The sequence below is a fragment of the Equus przewalskii genome, chromosome 30 (genome assembly GCF_037783145.1).
Source record: "Equus przewalskii isolate Varuska chromosome 30, EquPr2, whole genome shotgun sequence".
Taxonomy (NCBI): domain Eukaryota; kingdom Metazoa; phylum Chordata; class Mammalia; order Perissodactyla; family Equidae; genus Equus; species Equus przewalskii.
In genome coordinates this window covers 5,013,711-5,029,121 of record NC_091860.1, presented here as the reverse complement: position 1 = coordinate 5,029,121, position 15,411 = coordinate 5,013,711, and the positions used below count along the sequence as shown (strand labels likewise).

At 51.9% G+C, this 15,411-nt stretch overlaps 1 long non-coding RNA gene across 1 annotated transcript; it reads left to right on the top strand.

Annotated features, from left to right (window-relative positions):
- Positions 1 to 348: 348 nt before the first annotated feature.
- On the top strand, positions 349 to 7,615 carry LOC139080488 (uncharacterized). The gene is made up of 4 exons (XR_011535030.1): positions 349 to 718; positions 4,877 to 4,954; positions 5,164 to 5,292; positions 5,847 to 7,615. It is a non-coding gene; the product is annotated as an uncharacterized lncRNA (long non-coding RNA).
- The last annotated feature ends 7,796 nt before the right edge of the window (positions 7,616 to 15,411 follow it).

Genomic DNA, 15,411 nt, shown 5'->3' with positions numbered 1-15,411 from the left:
GGATGGAGAAGCGTGAACGGTCTTGGGAGACGTGCATTACCTTGACCTTAAGAGATGATGCGTCCTGATTGGCTAGCTCTGCTGCCCTCTCCCCGGGGGTCAACAGGGTCATAATTACAGAAGAAATAGAAAAGTAGGGGATCAAACAAGCCCGCCGCAGTGGCGGGCGCTGGCAGGGGAAAGCTGGGCCTCCGTGCTTGCCTCTAGGTGGGCTCGAGTCCCCTGGGTCGGCCCGCCCAGGCGAGGCGCGTGACCCGCGCCAGACCGCGCGGGGGGCGGGGCTAGAGGGCAGTGGGCGTGGCCGTCCACGTGCGCACATTTGTCTCCTGTGCTCGCGGGCGGACAGGTAGGGGCAGGCGTGGAGTCGGGGTGTCCCGGGGCGGGAAGACTCCCCGTGAAGCCCCCGGGCAACGCCCCTGCCCCGCGCCCGTGGCCGAGTAGGGAGCGCAGGGGTCGATTTCTGGAGGAGGAGGCGCGTGCGTCTCCGTGGCTGTCCGGCTGGGCGACGACGGGCCCGCACACCGGCAGCGGTGTTTCTGCTCCATCAAGGACCCCCAGAGCGCAGGCATCCGGTCCAGGCGGCACCGCAGGGCGCCTCGTCCAGGCTTCTGGGGGAGCTTCTCTGGACCGCGAAGGCCGCCCCGTTGGGAAACCGCGCACGCCACACGAATGCACTTGGATAGATTCGAGGAGAGGAGCCGTAAAATCGAAAATCATGGCAAGTGCCAGGGTGGAGTCCAGGGGCCTCCAGCGGCCAGCCCCGCGCCCGGGTGGCTGGCCTGATTAGCCGCTCCTGATCGGCGGCAGCAGGCTCAGTAACCACAGCGACCGCCTCCCCGCGGCCCCGCCCCGCCCCGGGACGCCCCGCCCCCGCCCCCCCATTGGCCGTCGGCCCCAGCGCTCCCCGAGGCCACCAATCGCCGGCCGCGTCTCCTTACAAAGGGTGGAGAGAGCGGCCTGCCGAAAGCCAGGCTCGGTTTGCGAAAGCCAGGCCGATGGCTTAATAGAAATTAACGTGAACTCCAATCAGAGAAGCAAAACGCGAGCAGGATTATCCGACCGTATATATGCAAGGGAGCAGCCCCTAATAGCCGGCCCTGGAAAGGTATCTGTGGGGACAGCGATCAGACTGTACTCATCCTGGGTGTCTATCGAGACTCCAGTGCGGGCTCCATCACCGCGTCACTTCCCATCTGGGGGTCTCCGTTCCCTCAGTTTAGAGAAGCCTGGACAGTCAGGACCATTCCAAATTTCCAACTCTAAATTTCTATGAACGGCAGAGTCTGAGTCAGCTCTGGGAGCCAAGGCTGTTTAGCATGCAGGCTTGGACCCTAAAGCCCCAAGTGGGAGGCTGCTCTGATTTTGCTACTTTCTTTGCCTCTGTCTGCACAGAAAGAAATAGCTGTCTCATTCCCCTTTGCCGGGGAAAAAAAATCAATAGGTGTTTAATCTGCAAGGGAGATGAATTTCCCGTCTAGCCCAAGGAGATGTGGGACGTCTCTCGGGTGAGGATTGATAGATGTGTCAGATGTCAGAGCCGCGGGGGCCATAAACAATCCCACCAACCCCCTCGCTTTACGTGATGAGGAGTCTGAAGCCCAGAGACGCTGCTAGGGACTTGCGCAAGACCCAGCTGTCAGAGCCCAGGTAGAAATCAATGTCCTTTCTGCCACACCATGCTGGACGGCTCTGACCATTTGCTTTCCTCAGGGACCCCTGTTTGCTGTGCCTCTGCCCCTACTTCTTTCTCTTCCTCTCTCATTGTCCAATGATAATTGGTAACATACAAATCCTTGCCCTGGGAACCTCAGAGGCAAGGATGGAGCTGAGTTTTCTGATCCTAGCCAAGGTGGATTCCTTGAAAAAAAGAAGAAGCTGCCTTTAACTTGGCCACATCTGAAGCTCTGAAGTATTCCAGTGATTCTTCAATATGCAGGCTTTGACTTTGCGGGACTTTCCAAGCCTTAAAGAGCAGTGATCAGGCATTAGGTCAGCAGTATAATGGCTGATGGCTCTTATTTCCCAAACCCACAACACAGAATCGCCTGGATTTGGGAACTGTAAAGTCTTACAGCTGTCCAAGAATAGATTTCCTCATTTTACCAATCCCACCTCATTCTCTGTACCTGCATCCTGGGCAGCCTCTTCTACCCCAGCATCGAGCATGTACCGAACTGCTACACATCTCACCAAAAGATGCAGGCGCTTAACGAGCTCACAAAGAATAGTTGCCCTCGGAGAGCTTACAAGGCTATTGGCGAAGCAGAGCATCTGTCTGCAATGACAACCACAACATGCCTACCAGCCTGTGGGTACAAATGAGGTCACATCAATATTAATGCTTAGCTTTTGACAACTCAGTGGCCCCACCAGCATAACTGCAAGACCCAGGTGCCTCCGCCCCATGGGGGGCCTCAGGGTCTCTCTCACATATGCTCATGGAGTCCTCCTATGTTCTTTTTCTGCAACCGCCTGTGGTCCAGAGCCTGAAAAGCCATTTAAAGCCAATACTTCCCTATTGCCACTGATGGCTCTGCCTCCTTTCCCCTTTGACCCCCTCGGGCCGCATCAGAGGCCTGCTGTTACCTGTGGATGTTTCTTGGGAATCCCAGAACCACAAAACCTCTGAAAAGTCCAACTGTGGCATTGCTCTGCAAGCCCGCTGCAATGGAGGCATGATGCCTTCCACGTGGCGTCGACAGGCCCGTCCTCACCTCTGGGTCTCCCCCTACATTCTCCCTCCTGTGGCCCATTTCTCTCTTACATCTCACCACTCAGATGTAGAAGTTTCTTCTCCTGGAAGCCTTTGCCCTTCCAGGCCTGCAAATAGAGCTCAGGAGCCATCAGCTCAGCAGCTCCTTTCACAGAATTAGTCTCTGCGTCCCAGTTGTGCAGAGGTACCATCCTCACCTCCCAACACACACGCATACAGAGCAGTGTATGAGAAAAGCCAAATGGGTCACACAGACAGCAGATACCCCAGAGTTTCCAAAAAGGTGGCACCTGGGGGCTGGCAGTGTCCCAGAAGATTTCAGCAATGAGGATGGACCTGAGTTGGGCCTTTAATAAATAGCAAGCAGAACATTCCAGGCATAAAGGAAGGCAACTAGTTAGAACTGGAAGAGCGTGATTGGAGAACAAGGAACATATCAGCTTCCCTGTAGTAGGGTTCCTGCAAAAGAGACTCTGAAATAAAATTTATGATAATGAGTCAATGTGTGAAGACAGAGATAGAAATTCAAAACTGTGCCTTCAGGAAAAAGTTGAGATTGAACGTGTCGCATATCCGCTCTGCAGTCAGCCTGGTTTTCGTTCCTTTGTGGGTGATCTGCTCTTTCTCTGCAAACTTTTAGAATACTCTTTATTTTGTTATGATTTGTCTTACCTCTCCTATTTGGCATCCTGTGAGCCTTTTAATCCTAGGTATTTTCTCTTTCTTTGAAGAAATATATTTCCATTATTTCTTCAAGTGTCCCTCCTCTCTGTTTGAATTTTCCCTACACTTGGGATGCCTATTATCTGGATGTTGGCATTTGTATATCTACTCCATGTGTTTTTTGTTTGTGTGCTGCTGTATCTTTACCTTTCTTCCTCTGCCTTCTAGGAGAGCTCCTCCCCCTGATGTTGCAGCTCACTTGTTCATCTGCAGCTTTTTACCCCATCTATTGTACTGTGTGTTTCAACTGGTATATTTTTCATCCCTAATCTATCCTTGTATTAGTCTGCTAGGGCTGCCATAACAAAACACTACAGTCTGGCTGCCTTAGACAACAGAAATTAATTTTCTCTCAGTTTTGGAGGCTGGAAGTCCAAGATGAAAGTGTTGGCAGGGTTGGTTTCTCATGAGGCCTCTCTCCTTGGTTTGCAGGTGGCCGCCTTCTCACTGTGTCCTCACATGGCCTTTTCTGTGTGCATGAGCATCCCTGGTGCCTCTTGATCTTCTCATAAGGACACCACTCCTATTGGGTTAGGGTGCCACCCTTGTGACCTCATTTAACCATAATCACCTCCTTAAAGGTCCTGTCTCCAACTATAGTCACACCGGGGGTTACAGCTTCAACACATGACTTTGTGGGGGACACAATTAAGTCCATGACAATATTCATGCTTCTTTTTTATCATTTATTCTTCTTTCACACTACAAATTCCTTCTCTTATCATCTGAGAATATTTATCATACTTATTTTAAATTCTTATCCATCTGTCTAATCCATGTCAAATGGTTTGTGTGTCCATTTGCTGGTTTCTGTTGCGTGAGTGGCACTCCTTAAGTCTCTGGCTGTTTTGGCTTGTGCATTCCCACTCCCTTGGGCACACCAGCTCTTCTCTCTATTCCCCTGGGAGTATTCAGCTATTGTATCAGTTCTGACAAGTTCCAGAGAGGGTAGGAGAAGAGCCCCAGAGCAGAGAGTCCCAGGTTCCACTGTCCTACAGGTGACCAATCACTCCCACTGGCCAACAGGGCACGAGATGTCTCCTCTGGTCAGATTTCACTTCTGAGACTCCTAACTATAATCCCCCAGGCCTGGGGTGGGGGAGGGCAGAGGAGTGAATGTTGAGAGAAGCTGGTCTTCTCAGCTCTCAGCCCAGCAGGTGGCACGGCCTTGATACCACCCTACGCACCCCTGCATGGCATTCCAGACGGTAGCTGCTGATTTCTGCAGGCAAGGCAGGCGATGGGGTGAGGCAAGGGGAGAATCTCAAATGCTTTCCTCTGGCCCTTCTTGCCCTGCTGCCCTATCTGCCCTCTGCCCCAGGTGCAGCCATCTGCTTCCCCACCACATTTACCAATTCAAAACAGTTCTCAGGCTCCCCAGAGTTTCTCCTAGTTTTCAGGTTAATTCCTGAAATCCAGCTTTTCCTTTTGCCTCCATAGTTTCTCCAGTGCTGTTCTGAGATAGCCCAACAGCAACCTGAACTGATTCACCATCTGCATAGAAACCAGAAGTTGATGGTTATGTCTAACCAAAAAAGAAGGAGGAGGGGGAGGAGGGATGAGGGGTGGAGGAGGAGGAGGAGGAGGGAGGAGGGGTGGAGGAGGAGGAGGGAGGAGGGAGGAGGGGTGGAGGAGGAGGAGGGAGGAGGGAGGAGGGGTGGAGGAGGAGGAAGAGAAGGAGGAGGAGAAAAGAAGGTAGCTAAAATGTATCCCTTTCTACCCAACAGAGCAAAGTCCAAATTCTTTTGGCACCATGTTCAAAGCAGAGCCTTCCCACCCCCTCATTAACTGCTACTGTGCATTCATTTAACAAACACTTGGAGCCCCTGTTCTGTGCTGGCACTGGGGGAACACTGGTGAGCAAGCCAGACCGGCTCCATGCCCTGTGGAGCCTGCAAACTCCAGGCTGTAGTGGGAGCTGTAGGCAGAGGTTCCCAGCGCAGGAACCGTGGGAGGCGTTCAGGTTGGATGGTGCAGGAACGCAAAGGAGGGTGGCGTGGCTGAGCAAGGTGCTCAGAGGTAAGGGTGGTAGGAGGTGAAGTTGGAGAGGGAGGCAGGGCCGGATCTTGAAGAGCTTTGTAATCTAACATAAGGAGCTGGAATTTTACTGTAAGTACAATGAGACACCATTGCAGAGTCTTAAGCAGAGGAGAGGCATGATCTGATTTACAGTCATAAGTACCACCCTGGCTGCTGTGTGGCTAATGGGCCACAGCATTATCTAGAGAGGAATCTTCTTGGCATGGGGAGAAGAAATGCATTCAGTTGTCTCGAGTAGACGTCTCCCTTCTGGACTTTACTTGCCCCAGGAGGGGACGTTGGTATGGCTATCTCACCCAGTCTAGCCTGGGGTACAATGGGGTTGTGGCCTTCAGCTGTATAAATCAAACTTTTTTGACTTCTCTGGAAGGAATCAGTCCCTCAGAACCTCTGGGCAAGGGGATGAAATTGAGTTTCCAGACCTACAAAGCTGTGAACTGGATCCTGTCCCACGTCCTGCCCACCTGTGAGGTCCTATGAGCCGCAGGTGAGAGCGCTCAACCCCTCTCGGCTGCAACCATCTGCTTTAAACCATTCTCATGTTTGTTGAACGAGTGAATGATCAAATGAAAAAATAAATAGATGGCTAGCTGGTTGGCTGGTTGGTTGGTTGGATGGATGGATGGATGGACGGAAGGAACCACTGTGTGTGTGTGTGAGTGTGTGTGCATAATAGACAGAGAGATTAAGAAAGTTGGAGACCTATTGGGAAAGGTCCCAGGGCGAGGGAGATGATGGATCAGGAGCACCAGTGGAGAAGCTGATGGCGCCTCTAAAGCACCCCTACTCATTCCGGGACACCCCTCCACCAGGCTTCCAGGCTCTTTGGCTGCCTAGAGACCTACGTAAATGGCCTGAAGCGAGTGGTCACGATCTCCCCAAGTCCTAAGTCCAGTCACCTCTCCCAGTCCCTGCGGTTGCATTCACCCTTCTCTGGGCCTGCACACTTTCCACCTCCCCAAGTTCCCCTCCAGCCCTGGGTAGGGTTAGGAGCACCCAGCAAGAAAGAAGGGGGCTGTGGAGCTGCTGAGACGCCAGGTCAGGGTTCCCAGTGGGGCCAGAGACAAAGGGCAAAGCAGAACCCTCGCCCCCCAGTAAGGCTAGTCCTCTGGCCCCCAAGGACCCACCGTGCACAAACGGGGGGCTGTCGGGTGCCAGAGTGGTGAGCACAGCCCCCAAATGCTCGTCTCACCAAGTCGTTGCCCTGCCTCCCAACCTGGCCTTGAGAGCGGAGTCCAAGACCGACCAACGTGCCGATGCGATCTGTGAGGGTCGCGCGCCGGCTAGGAGTCGCTGCCAGCGCTCTGGTCTGAGCCCTGCGTCGGAGCAGCCGGGCAGGTGGCAGGCGCCGGTGCACCGGACTCCAGACAGAGAAGAAAGCTTGATATGAACAACGTGCCGCCTCAACAGGACCAGGAAATGGGGAACAGAGTGCGACGGTTTCGCTGTGAGTCCACTCTGCTTGGGAAATGCGGCTTCTCTGCTTCTGGCGGGAAGCGCCACGTGCCCTGCGAGCAGGAGGCCGGGAGGCCAGGAACCGAGCTTGCGCGGGCCCGGAGGTCTGCCGCGACGGCCGCTTGGGGTCTCCTGCAGGGTTCCAGCCGGAGGGAAAGGCTGTCCACGCGGGCTGAGGCAGGCGGCTCCTCTGCCCTCGCCTTTGACCCCTAGACACTGCAGCATGTAAACAGCCGTCATCCCACAGACGGTGTCCAGAAACACAACCTCGCTCGCTGACCCGCAGCCCCCATCTGAGCGAGATGGCCACGCTCCCACAACCTCCCGCACCCCACGCCCTGCAGACTGAAGGCCCTGCCCCAAGTCCCCAGGGGGCGCATCCTTGTCTGTGGTCACCCAGGCTCCCTGCCCAAAACCATCTTCCCCAGAGCCCCTGGGCTCCATGACTGCCCGGAGACAGACCACAGCCCTCATCTCCAACTAGCAGAAGAAATCCGGTTAAAACAAACTCAAGGGCTGGGAAAAAACGCTCTCATCAGTGCTGGTAGACACATCAGTTATTACGGATTTTAAATATCAAAACATTTCCTTAAAATGAACATACTCTTTGATTAAACATTTCCACTTCTAGGAATCTATCCACAAAAAAATAAGCAGGAATGTGGAAAAAGAAAAAAAAAAAAGAGGAAACAACCTAAATGCCCAACAGTAAGAGATTAAATGATCTCTTGTACTTTGAGTCAACAGTTCATGCCCCTATGAAACATGTTTTGAGTACACATTCTGATAAATAAATATGTATTTATGTACTTATAAATATATACAATTAATAAATATATAAATGCATAAATATGTATGTGTGTATTTATAAGTTATATATGAGTACTATTGAACTAAAAATGTTTTTGTGCTAAAAAATATAAGAGACGGAAATTTTAAGCAATATTTAAAGTTTTTTAGGGCCAGCCCCGGTGGTCTAGTGGTTAAGTTCAGTATGTTCTGCTTCAGTGGCCAAGGTTCAGTTCCTGGGCACAGACCTACACCACTCGTCTGTCAGTGGCCATGCTGTGTCAGTGGCTCACATACAAAAAGAGAAAGATTGGCAACAGATGTTAGCTCAGGGTGAATCTTCCTCAGCAAAAAAAAGAAAAAAAATATTTAAAAATTTTTAAATTTTATTTTATTCATTAATACTATAGAAGTATTTACACTTAGAGAAAGCAATGTGATTTTGTATATGCTTAATTATTTCTTAAAATCTTAGTTATTACTTTGTGGCACAAAAGTTGAAAGTGTAATATATTTCTATACTTAGTTGTAGTATTTGCCATAATTGAAAACAATCTTTTATAAAGACAGATACAAATAGGAAAAAGGCATAATTGGGCACACTTACTAAATCAAATTAATTTTTCATTTTCATATACTAAGTATACAGAGGTTTTTACTGAAATTATGCTAAGTAAATTTTCTGCTTCTATGATATCTATGAATAGGTCTTACACATTTTATATTTTTAACAACTGTGTCCAAAACACTAAAAATTTCATTGGAAGATCTTTAAACAAGTTAGAAAATTCTGTAAAGTGGGCAAACATGATAGGTTTTTTTTATATAACTGCACTTTTTTCAGCAACAAAATCATATAATGTTGAAAATCAAGATGTTCTCACTATTTCTTTCAAAAAGCATTATTTTATCATTTGTTGTTAAAATGTCCCCATAACTTGAAGGGATGGATCCCCTGTGTTTATTATGAAAGTTAAGTAACATAATATGAAAGCCACAAAAATCCCTAACTCATCTTTATAGTTATTACCTCTTTTAAGTAACCTACATGATACACATCCAACCTTTGTGAACAGAAAAGACGTTTTTGCTCATTCCCTATGTCCTTAAAAATATATTATAAAAATCCTACTATGGATTTAAAGCTTCGTTTTATTAACTGACCCACATCACTGATACTAAGTGCAGAACTTTGCGCTTCCAGCTTCAAACTCCATGCTACAGTAGTTTATGAATAAATTTTGAGCGTGGTGGTAATTGTCAGCTGATATTTGTTGAGCACTGACCATGTGTCAGGCATGGTTTCAGCGCTTCACATACATTAACTCATTTAACTTTTGCAACTGATGCGGGGTCGGTGAGCCAAGGAGTCAAAAGAAAGATTTCTTGGACTCTCGAGGTCTGGCAGTGGTGCTATTTTATTTAGAGAATAGTGTGGAGTAGCATGGGGACAGGACCCATGGGCAGTCAGAGCTTCTGCTGCTTGGGGACAAGACCCATGGGCAGTGAAGAGCCGTAGGCATGGGGACAGGACCCATGGGCAGTCAGAGCTCCTGCTGCTGCCCTGAGTTGAGGGTTAGGGCTAATTTTATAAGGCATGGGTACGTGACTTATTTTTACTGGAGAAAAGAAAAGATGATGTAAAAAGTCATTAAATGATTTCAGTGCAGATGGGGTCTGGTTATTGTGCGGTCATATAACTTTAGATACGAATCTGGCCATATAGATCGGCATGTAGGTGAGGATGCCCTGGGCTTCTCTCCCTGGGGCAGCCCTAATTCATACCATAAAAAAAGCCCACTGGGTCGTATAGTTTGGCATGTAGGCCAGGTCACCTTGGGCTTCTCTAGCTGGGGCAGCCTTAATCCACATCACAACTACCTCTCATTTAGGTACAATTATTATCCCCATTTTACAGACAAGGAAACAGGGGCTCGGAGAGGTTAGGTAACTTGCCCAAGGTCACAGAGCTAGCAAGGAGCAGCACTGGAATTTGAACTGTGACAGTCTGGGTCCAAGAACAGTTCTTTTCCCCACCATGCTAGGCCATTGTCTGTGCATCTGTATCTATCTGTTGATGCTCAAGAATCTTGTTATTGGGGTCAAAGCCAGTACTCTGCTCTTGTCCCTACATCATTTTTTGTTGTTGTGTTTAACCATTAGTGAAGACATCATTTAATATTGAGAATATATGTCCTTCAAATATCCTTCCTGTAGTGGCTTACAAAAACATAATTCATGTGTTTTGTTTTGGATACAGCGCTTAGCAAATGCCATAACTGAATCGTGCTGGAAAGGTACGTGCTTTCATCCGACTGTGTGGCAGAGCCCCCGCCCTGCGCTAAGTATACCAATGCTTGTTTCTTCAATATTCCACAGTGGCTTTCTTTGCATCTGCCCATAGGATTTTCTGACAAAACTACATTTAAGTTTGTCCCTGCAGTTTTTCCATGTGTTATTTTGACCAGTTTTACCATGGTATGGGACTTTTAAGCTTCTAAACACTTATTACTAGTAGTTTAGAAAAAATGTTTAAGTACAGAAATATTGCATGTCTTTAAACATTGGTGGAGAAATGTTGAAATTTGTCTTTCTATTTTGATGGGGTTTTTAAATTTTTATTTTCTCGGTGAGGTAGATTCGCCCTGAGCTAACATCCATTACCAATCTTCCTCTTTTTTTTTTTTTGCTTGAGGAGGATTAGCCCTGAGCTAACATCTGTGCCAATCTTCCTCCATTTTTTGTATGTGGGATGCCGCTACAGCATGGCTGATGAGTGGAGTAGGTCCACGCCCAGGATCTGAACCTGTGAACCCAGGTTGCCCAAGGTGAGTGCGCAGAACTTTAACCACTTGGCCATGGGGCTGGCCACAACATTCAGTTTTTTAATGCCTTGCCTGTGGTGGTGTTCTCATTAGCTCTCAAGGTATAATACGCACTTGCAGTAAGGCCATTATGAATGAACTGGCTAATATATCCCGTAGTCTCTCAAATGTTAATCTTCTCAAGATGTTAATACGTTTTTGGCTGGCTTCTTTTCTGATCTGTTTACATTGCTGGTGTTTGCACGTCTAAGTATCATGACGAACTCATACTGGAAGCTGAACAAGAATCCATTCTTCCATTTTCTTCTTCCCCTCAGGTTCTGCATTTTCTTTTCAGGAAGCTTTTTAAGCCATATGTCCATTTTGTGAGTGTTATTAGTCGAAAGAATATAATCTGGAAATCTCTTCAACCTAAATGCATAAACTGCAGTAAACTGCAATTTGCTAAAATCAAACAAAATTGTGGGAGTGTCACTGTCCACGCTGTGCCCTCCCAGGACCCACAGGTGCCACAGGGAACCGCAGACCGGGCGCAGCACCAGGGGGCCCCAGGTACTAGTATATCAGTAAAGCTTCGTTTCCTTCTTCTTTTGGGATAAAAATAAATACGACAGGAGTTGCAATATTTGTTCCCTCACCCCAGTGGCTCGTCTACATGCACCTCCCTTTGGGGACCCCAGGGAATACTTTGCAGTCATTAAAAATTATGTTGTAGCACACTACATATAAGGACATGGGAAAACAGTCGCAATATACTGAATGGACAAAGTCAGGTTCAAAAACAAGATATATAGAATCATTTTATTTTATATATAAAAGTGTATACACACATGTATGGCATTTATTCATACAAATGTCAGGAAGCAGCTGAAAATGTCTAACAACACTTGGCGCCCATCGGGGCCGGGGCCCGTCCGTCCCGCTGGGGAAGCGGGTGCGGGGCGCACCCCATCCTGGCAGAGAGCAGGCGCCGGCCTCGGCGTCGCAGGCGGCAGGGACGAGCTTGGGGGCCACGGCGAGGAGGCCTGGGGTCGGGACCCGGCGGGAGGGCGCAGCCCCGCGAGCCGCGCTGCCTGAACCTAGGTGGGCCCGGGGCCCGGGGGCGGCGGGTGGCAAGGCCCGGCCGGCAGGCCCGTGTCCGGCCCCCAGCTCTGTCCTGCAGACTTCTGTCAGGTGTGTTCTGAAAACATGGTTCTTCCAAGCGACGCTCACGAGACCGCACGGCCTGTCCCCCTCGCGGGCCAGAGGAGCGCCGCGGCCCGGGTCCTCCCGTCAGGGAGCGAGTCGCTCTTCAGGCGCTGAGCGGAAGTGGAGCATCGAGCATCCGGGGAACACCGAGCATCCGGGGAACACCAAGCATCCGGGGAACACCGAGCACCCGGAGGACACCGAGCATCCGGGGGACACCGAGCATCCGGGTAACATGGAGCGTCCGCCCGAGGCTGTGGGTCCCACACTCCTGTTCTCTCTGCTTCCGCTCCCTTCCGGCCCTCGGTCTCTGTCCCCAGCCTCCCTCCTCCGAGGGCGGTGCTGTCACCACACAGCGGGCCGCGGGCAAGGCCTCGCTCCTGACGTCTGTGTGAGCGGGTTCTGTAGGCCTGACGGGAGCCCAGGGCGGATGGCGGAGGTGACCCAGGGCCGACCGCCGGCCTCGCGTGGCCGTTCAGAGCCCACGTCCCCTTTTCCTGCGCTCAGCACAGGGAGTCTGGCCTGCGCACCGAGGCGCAGCGGCGCCCACGGGCGGGCCGAGGAGCCCCAGGAGAGGCAGGGACGGCGCCCTCCTCTCGGGCACGCGTCCTCTCGGGCGGCCGCGGCCTGGCGGGGACAGCAGGAGAGCGGAGCTTCCCCCCGCGGCCGCGGGCCAGTCCCCGCGCGAGAGGGCTCCGCGCACCTTCCTCCCTTCCATCCGATCAGCAGCCCCGGGAGGCAGGCCTTTCGGCCTCCCCTCTGGAGGGGAGGACACGGCGGCTCGGGAGGTTAAGGACGTCATTTGCCCGAGGTCTCAGCGGGCGGACCGCGGGCGTCTGGCCGGGAATCCTGTTCCTTCCTCTGGGCAGCTGCTCGCCTTCCGACCAGCCGGCCGGCCGTTCTCGGGCCCGGTGGCGACCTCCTGCCCCAGGGTCCGCTCTGTGCCTCCGGAGGAAGGGGCAGACCCTGGCCACCCGGCGGCAGCGGCCCACGCAGGTGTCGGAGACGGCTCTGCCCGCTCCAGGCGGGTCCCGCTCCACAGCCCGGGCGGCCGGACGCGGGGCGCCCGGAGGGGACGGCGCTGAGGTTTGCAAGCCGAGGGCGCCGCGGCAGAGGGGAAGGGGGCCAAGGCCTGGCCGGAGACGTTTCTGAAGCCCCACCGTGCAACGAGCTCCCGAGGCCCCGGAGCGGCCACTGCGCCTCCGGGGACCTTGGATGCATGAGAGGACTGTGTGTGCATGTGAGTGTGTGCGCTCACGTGTGTGTGCGCCTGTGTGAGTATGCGGGTGTGTGTGCCTGTGCACGTGTGAGTGAATATGTTTTGAGGGGACACGGATTCTGACCAGCCCGAGTTGGGGATTGTCCTCTCGTCTGAGGCTGCAGAGGCCGAACGCGTGCTCTGCGCTCCTGCCGGTTCCGGGGCCTCTGTCTCCGGCAGCCGACTTTCCGGACGAGAAGAGAAGCCCCAGGCAAACTTAAGCGGCCACCAGGAGAGCTGCAGATGATTTTTAAGAGCTAAGGCTACCACCCACGATTGACTGTGAACGACCCTTGCTCGCCGTCACTATCGGAAACTGTGCGCGCGGCTCCGCGCATCCGTGCGCCCAGCGAAGCCCTCGGCGGGCAGGGAGTCGGCGCGATCACGTGCGGGGAGCGGAGGGGCCCCTGCTGCCCAGGAGCGACAGCCGGCCGAACAAAGGCAGGGAAGGCAGCGGCTCCTGCGCGCAGCTGGGTGGCAGTCGTTGGAGGTAACAGATCCCGTCAAGTTATGCAGGCGCGCGCAGAGGAGCCGTGCCCTCCCGCAGATCCGCAACAGGCCTACTTCTTCGGGAAGGCTCCTGCACGCCCGGCGGCCCAAAGAGGCCCACTGCCTGGGTAAAGAGGGAGCGAAGAGGAAGAAGGGGTCTGTGCTAGCCTACAACACTGAGGGCAGGGCTCTGCGTGGCACAGGTGGGACAAGAACCACAGGGATGCCCCGATCTCCGGCTCCAGGGCCCGGGGACAAGGCCCGACCTGGCACAGTCAGTCCTGCAGCCCAGAGGGAGCCGGCTGTGCTGGTTCCCTCAGGAGAGTTTGCTTCAGCTGAAAGGCACTTCTCGCTGGGAGCCACAGTGAACCCATCCGCAAAATGGGGCACTGGAGTCGTTCCCCTCCCCCGATCCTTCCGGCTCTCCCAGGTCTGATTGTGCGCCTGTGCAGAGCCTCAAGGGGCGATTCCTCCCTGGCGGATGGGAGGAGCCGGGAGAGACCTCAGCAGGCGCTGAGCCCACCCCTTCATTCTGCCCATGAGGGGACTGCGTTTCACAAAAGTCACGGCGTGCCCCAGGTTAGTGACAAAGCTGAAAGCAGAGCCCGTTCCCTCTGGTGACCTGCCCAGTGCCCAGTGCCACAAGATGACCAGGTCAGGTCTCTGCTCTGTGGTTGCCAAGTTTCTGAAATGGCACTTACTCTCGGAAACAATGACACTGAAATAAAACTTAACAGGTTTATAGCTTAAAGTAGTGAATTATTTGCTTAAAAAGATAATAAAGCCTCCAGCTCCAGCTCTTTAGTTTTGCTTTGGCTTCCCCACCCCCACCCCATCGCCCCTGCTGAGACAGAAGCAGGAACTAATCATTGGTATTCACAGAGCAGCACGTGCCTGCAGGCAGGGCAGAGATGCTGCCTCTCAGAGAGGAGGTGGCATTGACTTCCAAGACTGTGGAAAAGAAGGGGAGGAGAATGTGGGGAGAGAGGAGGGAAAGAGAAGAGGAGAGGAAGAGAGGGCTCCAGCCTTGTGGCTCACACTCTCTCTTCCACAGCCCAGGGTCTGCGTCGTCCTGTGTGTTATATTTGGAATGCTGTGCAAATTCCTGAAAATCATGTACATTGGGGAACAGCCTGCTTCCTTAAGGTGAAACTCTTTTTAGTATTTAGAAAGGCAAAATCTCTTTTGACTATAAAGATATTACCAAAACCGATGGGTAAGTTGCACAACAATGTGAATGTGCCAGTGCCACTGTGGGGACTGGAATTGGCCACCCCAAGATTTGTCTCTTTGGCATGAGGATTAGTGGAGGCTGATTGCTTTTGATAAACTGGGACAGGGAAGGAGGCTCTGAGGAGTGGAACTTGCTTGCCCTTTGTTAGGAGACATTTACATTGTAAAGGATATCTCCATCTGTAAAGATATCCCCCTCTGTACCAGGAAGAAGAAAGGGGATGACCTTCTCTCTAGAAACTCTTAATCAATGCCAAAGGCAAGGACTTAAATCTGCATTTTGTTTACTGTACTTGTGTGGTAATCTCCCCCTCCCAACGTTGGCATTTCTTAGGATTAAGCATCTTTCCTTAGGCTAGGAACTGATTGCTGTGCTCACCTGTGACCACCCAGCTCAAGACAATAGACTTGCCTCCTGCTGTGTCCATCAAGCACTGTGCCGACAGGGCAATCTTGTGACTATTGTGGGAGGGACATTTCAATCATATGTGAAACACCCTGTTTGGGGGTATATAATCACTCTGTGCACCCCAGTTCTTCGGTGCCCTTTGTTCCTTTGGGAAGAAAGGCCCCGGGCCATGGTCCTCATAAAGCTTTGTTTAATTTTCTCCTGCTTTTGTCTCATGTGAATTTAATTCATTCTCCGGCCTGACGAACCCACTTTAGGTAGAAGAAAAGTCTTCCTCCCTACACCACTG